The sequence below is a fragment of the Equus caballus genome, chromosome 4 (genome assembly GCF_041296265.1).
Source record: "Equus caballus isolate H_3958 breed thoroughbred chromosome 4, TB-T2T, whole genome shotgun sequence".
Classification (NCBI taxonomy): Eukaryota; Metazoa; Chordata; class Mammalia; order Perissodactyla; family Equidae; genus Equus; species Equus caballus.
The window spans coordinates 44,133,179-44,141,094 of record NC_091687.1 but is presented as its reverse complement, the minus strand read 5'-3'; the positions used below and the strand labels follow the sequence as shown (position 1 = coordinate 44,141,094).

The 7,916-nt window shown below is 38.0% G+C and overlaps 1 long non-coding RNA gene across 1 annotated transcript; it reads left to right on the top strand.

The window, feature by feature from the left end:
* Positions 1-751: 751 nt before the first annotated feature.
* On the top strand, positions 752-6,557 carry LOC111773081 (uncharacterized). Its single transcript, XR_002807279.2, has 3 exons — positions 752-884; positions 2,461-2,589; positions 6,144-6,557. It is a non-coding gene; the product is annotated as an uncharacterized lncRNA (long non-coding RNA).
* The last annotated feature ends 1,359 nt before the right edge of the window (positions 6,558-7,916 follow it).

The following is a 7,916-nucleotide window of genomic DNA, read 5'->3' as shown; positions in this document are numbered from 1 at the left end:
TCCCCATGGAGACCACCCTCTATATATGAAGTCAAATTGCTTGTGGTTTAATTTCTAATAATTTATAGTTTTCATTCTTTGTGAAAATAAAGATGACCATAAAGAAAAGTATAAGAATCTCAGCACTTAGAGATATTCCCAGATAATGTTTTGGTGTATATAATTTCATTCTTTGTCCCCTGGGTTATATGTGTGTGTAACAAAATCAGATCATGTAATACACACTGTATTTACGTTTAACAAGATAGCAGGAACATCCTTCTTTGTCATAATGTCCAACTCTTTCCTTTTAATGGCTACCTATTCTAACGATGTTTCACAGGACCCCAAACTGAGATATTCTCAGAAAGAAATAAGTGATATTGATGTACATCTACCAAGAGAAGAGAGTACTAGGATGAGCTCAGTTTGTGCTTGCACTTTGATGAAGAATACATCTTGGATCTCCAATATTCTTTGAATGACAACTATAGAATCTTAAACTTCAAACTCATTCACCATAATTACAAGTCTGTGGACATTAGAAACTAGTAAGCTTGGTATTTCTGGGAAAATAGTTCCAGTCTGAGGAGGCTTTTTCTGTATCCTCTGAGGAGGGTATTGCTGCATTCTTTGCCACTTTGCTGCTGACACAAGTTAGACACAGCTTTCAGTATTACTCAAAGCATCCACCCAATCCCAGGCATCCATTCCATTGTGACATGACAGAAGCCTAGCAATTTAAATGAACATCTTCATGCTTCTTAGTGGCAAAGAACTGGAGAGAGGCAGTAATAAAGCAGCTGACAATACATGGAAAACATATTGAACAGTCAACACCTTCTATTCACCCATAGAATGATTCCTGGGCGGGATTAGCAGAGAAGAGACAAGAGGGAGTGCATGTGAGTTTAAACCCACAACAAAAGAGATGATGCAAAGAAGCATGAGCAAAATGGGATGGGAATAATTATTTTATCAAAACGATGAAAATATAACACAAAAGCCACAGTAATTTCTTAGAATTGAAGGGAGAAAGTGTGAAAAAACCAAATGAATTACATTACAGGAAGAGGCCCCAGTCCAGAGACTAGAGGTGTTTTGGTGGTAACTGGGGACCTCCAGTGAAACAAATCCTCTTAATCTTTGATTACCAATTCTAGCCACAGTGGAATAACTGTAGATTTAATTTTAGGTTGACTCTACAGCTTCAGGAAAAGTAGTTGTTTTGAGTTTTCACCCCATACAGATTTGTAATAATCATTTTATAAAATGGTGTCAACCCTCCCCAAACGCATTCTCCACTGATGCTAGCACACAAAGCACTGCATTAGACATTTATTCATACTTTTTATTTTTCCAGGTGAGGAACATTGGCCCAGAGCTAACAGCTGTTGCCAAGCTTCCTCTTTTCGCTTGAGGAAGATTGTCGCTGAGCTAACATCTGTGCCAATCTTCCTCTATTTTGTATGTGGGGTGTTGCCACAGCGTGGTTTGATGAGCAGTGTGTAGGACCATGCCCGGGATCCGAACCCAGGGCCACTGAAACAGAGCATGCAAACTTAACCACATCACCAGGCCAGCCCCTACTCACACTTTTTTAAAAATGGAAAACTAAATGTCAGACTAGTTATAGCTCCATATGTGTCTAATTTTCCAAGAAAAAAATCCCTACTGGTTTATAAATTGGGAAACAACCATTGTGATGATATTTCCCACCCATCCACCCCAAAGTAGCTGTGAACCAATTTATTGTCCATTTGATGTAGCAATTTTCACAGTACAGAATCCTGTGGAAATCTGGAACTGATTCCCAGTGATACCCACCTATGACTCCATGAAACTCTAAAACAAGTCCCAAAGGACACTGTTAAGGATTAAAAAACTCTTCCTCTGCCTCAGGATGAGATTATTTACTTACATTGAGGTTTCAATCTGTTTCCAACAGAAAATAGCAGCCAACAATGCTGTTGACTGACTAGCTAATTGTCCCTATGAGAGGTATTTCTGCTACAGCACTTTTGTAGGCATTTCTGAGAGATCATACCCAAAAATGAATGGAAAATGCAGGAAAATACTTTTCCCCATGGTGAATGCTTGGTAGCAACTCTGGCTTTGTGATCCCACAAAGTCCACTGAATAGAAGTCTACTCCAGTCTCATGCATAGTTTCAGGGGCCACTTCTCCTTCCCCAGGAATAAACCTATAGAGGCCTCTCTTTTTGGAGTTTCCAGATAATTGGACTTTTTACTCTATTTCACTTGAAATGGAATTTCACCATCTAAGTTCTTCAAAGACAGGTGCTATAGTATAGGTTTTCCAGCCACAAGGGTTGATGTGGGCCAACTTACTTACAATGTACTCATTGTGATTACTTAATGATGCTAAGACTTACATGCAATGTCTCCCTTTCTCTACCCATCCTGGAAAAAGCAATGCTTGTTAGATGCTAGATAAGTCTCTTTTTACTGTTTCTGTCAGATATCATTCACTGGGGGACAGTAACGTGCCTTATGGAGATACAGTGAATTGCCTGTTTCATGGCACTAATCTGAAAGCATCCTTGAATTCAATTCAACAGCGTGACTGCCAGACAGCTCTTGAAACCAAGTAAGAATAAAGAAAGAATGGGATTCTTATCTGGGAAGTACTATAATGTAAAACTATGAGCACGACGTGCTGACTGACTGGCCGACTGACTGGTAGGTGGATTATGTTAAAACCTGAAAAGCAGAAATAGATTTGTTAGGAGGAAAAAGACAATCATTTTATTTATTAAATTTGCCTACATGTATGCTTCTTAGTTTTTTTTAATAGATTTTTTTCCATTTTTGTTAAAAAGAGAATTGGTCTTACCCAAACAAAACTGTAAAGTAGTCAAATTTATCCCTGTTAACCATCCCCTTTGTACTCATTCTCCTATTCAGAGAAGCCACTTGTCCACATCATGTTCCTTGTGGTTCTCCCACTTTATATACCCCCTCCCATTAAATATCATTTGAGGGAAGACTCTGATACTTTCATTCACAAGGGATGTAAAAAAACTCCACTAGAATGTGAGCTTTACAAGGGCAGAGAGTTTTTTGGTCTATTTTGTTCACTGGTACATCCTACCCACAAAGACAGGGCCTGGAACACAGTAGATACTCAATAAATACTTGTTAAATGATAAGGCCCAATGCTTTTCCTAACCCAGAGGTAACTGCAGTTTTTATGACATAATGTCGTGTGTGTGGGTGTGTTACGACAGAAAGAGAGATCAAGTGGGCTACAGAAACTGAAGGCTTGAGATATCTTGAGTCTCATACCTTTAGAGGTAAAGGTAATGTGCACAAGACAAAACTGTGGGAATTCTCTCTTCTATAGCCTGTTCTCCTGCTCCTCTTGAGAGGGAGGAGCGGGCTGCCTCCAGGGTATAGTACTTCCCAGTACCCCTGGGGGAAGTGAAGCCACAATGTGCAAAGCTACATGGAAACTATGTTGTGGGCTTACTCACATCGAATAAAGAGGATGGTGCCTGAGACTGTGTCAAAGGCTGAACTCCGCCTTTAGTATATACCATGACCCAGTAGAGCCAGAAGCCCAACACAGATGACCTGGGAGAAAAACACAAATCTGGAAAAATTCTTTCGTACCACCTAGAACCTTAATTTCTGACATTGCCCTTCTTGGTCTCTGACTCAGTTTCCATATGAAGTTTAGATTTCTGAAACAACATCAGACAGAGCTCCCAGTATATCTCTCGTCACTCCCCTTTTACCTCCCGTGTCTCTGCTTCCCAGATCACAAGTGGAAGCTGACCCTGATCATGCGGGCGTGAGGCTCTGCAACACATTCCAGGTCCTTGGCTCTGCTTCCCCTCAATGCAGGGGGCAGCAGGCAGGTATAGGAATGTGAGAGAGCCTTTTATATCTAATTCCAGAGAAAAGGATACTCAAAATATTTTTAAATTTCATTTTCTTATAATTATTTGTCAAATTATCAATGATTTCAAATGTAAAAGGAAAAGACGTAAACAAAAACTATAAAAATTTAATGCAACAGAAAGATTTAGGAAAGACACAGAAATAATTCATAGCATGTCATCTCTTTTGCAAAATCTCCTCCAACTCCAAAAGTGGAATGTGGATTTTGTCTGCCCAGCATCACTTCTCCTGTAACAGAACAATCCTTGTCCCTTCTTTAGGGGGAGCTGCCCCTCCCCTACAAAAGACTCATGAATAACACATTAGGTGCTGCTCTGGTCCTTTATATGATTCTAGCAGACCTTAACACATCACTACCCAGGGGGATTCTGCTTACATACTATTTAGTCTCCCTCCATATGAGCTTCTCTATGAGCTGAGGATTTGTTTATTATTAGTTTCCTTAGTGCTTAGTACAGTGCTTGGCACATAGTAGGTACTCAATAAACAATTGTTCAATGAATTAACAAATTCAGAGAGAGTCTCACAACTGAGAAAAGATGCTGTGATGTTGTTAGGTTATAGGGAGAAAGCAGAGTTATTTCATTCTTAATTTTTCCTTTACTTTCTTTTGGGAGGAAAAATGGTTTCCAAGTAAAGTAGCAGATAAACACTCCAGAGCAGTGTTTCTCAAAATGTGATCCATGGTCAAAAGAATCTTTTCAGACACTATAACTCCTCAGATGAGGGAAACAATAGAAAGAATAAAAAAATGGGACTTCATCAGAATAAAGAGCTTCTTCAAGGCAAGGGAAAACAGGATTGAAACAAAAAAACAGCCCACTAATTGGGAAAAAATATTTACAAGCTACTTATCCAACAAAGGGTTAATCTCCATAATATACAAAGAACTCACACAGCTTAACAACAAAAAAACAAACAACCCGATCAAAAAATGGGCAGAGGACATGAACAGACATTTCTCCAAAGAAGAGATAAGAATGACCAATAGACACATGAAAAGATGTTCATCATCACTAATCATCAGGGAAATGCAAATCAAAACTACACTAAGATATCACCTTACACCTGTTAGATTGGCAAAAATATCCAAAACCAAGAGTGACAAATGTTGAAGAGGCTGTGGAGAAAAAGGAACCCTCATACACTGTTGGTGGGAATGCAAACTAGTGCAGCCACTATGGAAAACAGTATGGAGATTTCTCAAAAAGTTAAAAATAGAAATACCCTACGACCCAGGCATCCCACTACTGGGTATCTATCCTAAGAACCTGAAATCAGCAATCCCAAGAGTCCCATGCACTCCTATGTTCATCACAGCATTATTTACAATAGCCAAGACGTGGAACCAACCTAAATGCCCAGAAACTGATGATTGGATAAAGAAGATATGGTATATATACACAATGGAATACTACTCAGCCATAAAAAAGGACAAAATTGTTCCATTCGCATCAACATGGATGGACCTTGAGGTTACTATGTTAAGCGAAATAAGCCAGACAGAGAAAGACGAACTCTATATGACTCTACTTATAGGTGGAAGTTAACATATAGACAAGGAGAACTGATCGGTGGTTACCAGGGAAAAGGGGGGGTGGGGGGAGGGCACAAAGGGGGAAGTGGTGTACCCACAACATGACTAACAATAATGTACAACTGAAATCTCACAAGGTTGTAATCTATCATAATCTTAATAAAAAAAAAAAAACAAGCACGCAAGAAACAAGGCACCATGATAAGAACCAGCAGAAGAAACAGACAGCAGAAAAGGGTTCACAAAAATTGTTATAAACCAAAAGAGTAGTCTGTATAGTCTGAGATGTAAAAAAGAAGTGGTAAATTTATTGGTATAAAATAATAATGACTTCTGGACTAAAATTTGAAAAAATGTAATTAAATACACAGCAACAATAACATAAATCAGGAGGAAAAGAAAATGGAGTTAAAGTGTTCTATGGTTCTTATGTTATACCAGAGGTAAAAGTATTGCTTAGCTTAGGACTTTGATAAGTTAATACACATGTTGAAATTTTTATTAACCACTAAAGAATAGAAACTGTACTATAACTTCCAAATAAAGAGAAAAACAGAGGGATTATTCAAAAAACCTCAATCAATCCAAAAGAATTCAATAAGGAGAAAAAAGAAATTAGACAAATAGAAATCACAAAATAAAATGACATATTTTGAAATAAACTATTCAAAGAGACTTATGCAACCCTATGTTCATTGCAGCATTATTCACCATAGCCAAGATGTGGAAGCAACCCAAATGGCCGTCAATTGATGATTGGATATAGAAGATGTGGTAAATATATACAATGGAATACTACTCAGCCATAAAAAAGACAAAATTGTCACATTCACAACAACATGGATGGACCTTGAGGGTGTTATGCTAAGCAAAATATGCCAGACAGAGAAAGACAAACACTGTATGATTTCACTCATATGTGGAAGATAAACAAATACAAGGACAAAGAGAACATATTAGTGGTTGCCAGAGGGGAAGGGGGTTGGGGGTGGGCACAAGGGGTAAAAGGACACATATATGTGGTAACTGACAAATAACATTGTATAACTGAAATTTCACAATGTTATAAACTATTATGACATTAATAAAATTTTTAAGAAGGTAAAAAAAAGAAATGTGATCCATGGACCAGCAGCATTCAACATTACCTGGGAACTTGCTAGAAATGAAAATTCTCAGGCCCCATCTGAGATCCACTGAATCAGAAACTCTCGGGGTAGGGCCCAGCTATCTGTGTTTATAAATCTCTACAGATAATTCTGATAATGCCAAACTTTGAGGACCATTGGTATAGAGAGGTAAGAGCAGTGAGATAAAAGAATATAGCATCTCTCTGTTTTGTTTTGTTTTTATTTATTTATTTATTTTTTTTTGAGGAAGATTAGCCCTGAGCTAACTGCTGTCAATCCTCCTCTTTTTGCTGAGGAAGACTGGCCCTGAGCTAACATCTGTGCCCATCTTTCTCTACTTCTATATGGGACGCCTGCCACAGCATGGCTTGACAAGCTGTGCCATGTCCACACCAGGGATCTGAACCAGCAAACCCTGGGCCACCAAAGCGGAACGTGTGCACTTAACCACTGCACCACCGGGTCGGCCCCACATCTCTCTCTGTTTTAATGGGTGAATATGTCTGCTCCTAGATACTTTATATCCTGGGTATCGAAAGAACTGGCAGGTGTGGTCTCCAAGTCAACATTAATTGTTTTGGGGACATCACAGATAATAAGTGAGGGACCTAAAGGGTCTTGATTTTTAAAAAAGGGTGGAGAAGACCATTTTTGGAGATTACATACAACGTGAAGTTGATTTCTGGCAAAATTTTAGAGTTGTTTGCTAAACAGATGATGTATGAGTATTTGGGAAATGATGCAGGGATCTAGGAATCAACCTGGATTAACTCACAAAATTGACGCCTCAGTAATTATTTATCTTTTTTTGGTTATGGTTAATTACACTATTTTTCTATAAACTCATTTATTTTAACAGCAAATACACCAAAGAATCTGATGATTATTGCTCCTCTGATTACACTTTAACCTTGTTTTGGTTTTTTGCACTTCTCTCTTCCCTACTAGACTCTAGGTCCCTTTGTAGCCCCAGTGCTAGCACAATTTCTGGCACATAATTTCACATTGAAAATGTTTATGTAAATTGAATCAAGGGATATCCTTGGGTAGAAGATAAAAAATATGACATGGATAATAATAAATGTAACTGGATTTGAGGGTGATTGAACAATAATAACCAAGAGTATTAATGAATGTAATTTTATATTTGGCATTTACTGTTTGATAAATAATTGTTGAATGAAATTATATTAACATGAAGCTAGTTGAATTTCACCACAATTTTTGGTCTGGTTTTACTCAAGATTTATACAGTAACCTGGATACACGAGATCAATTTGTCCAATGGCTTAATGTGACTTATTTGCAAGATGACAGAATAAAAATTCAAATTTATCTCAATAT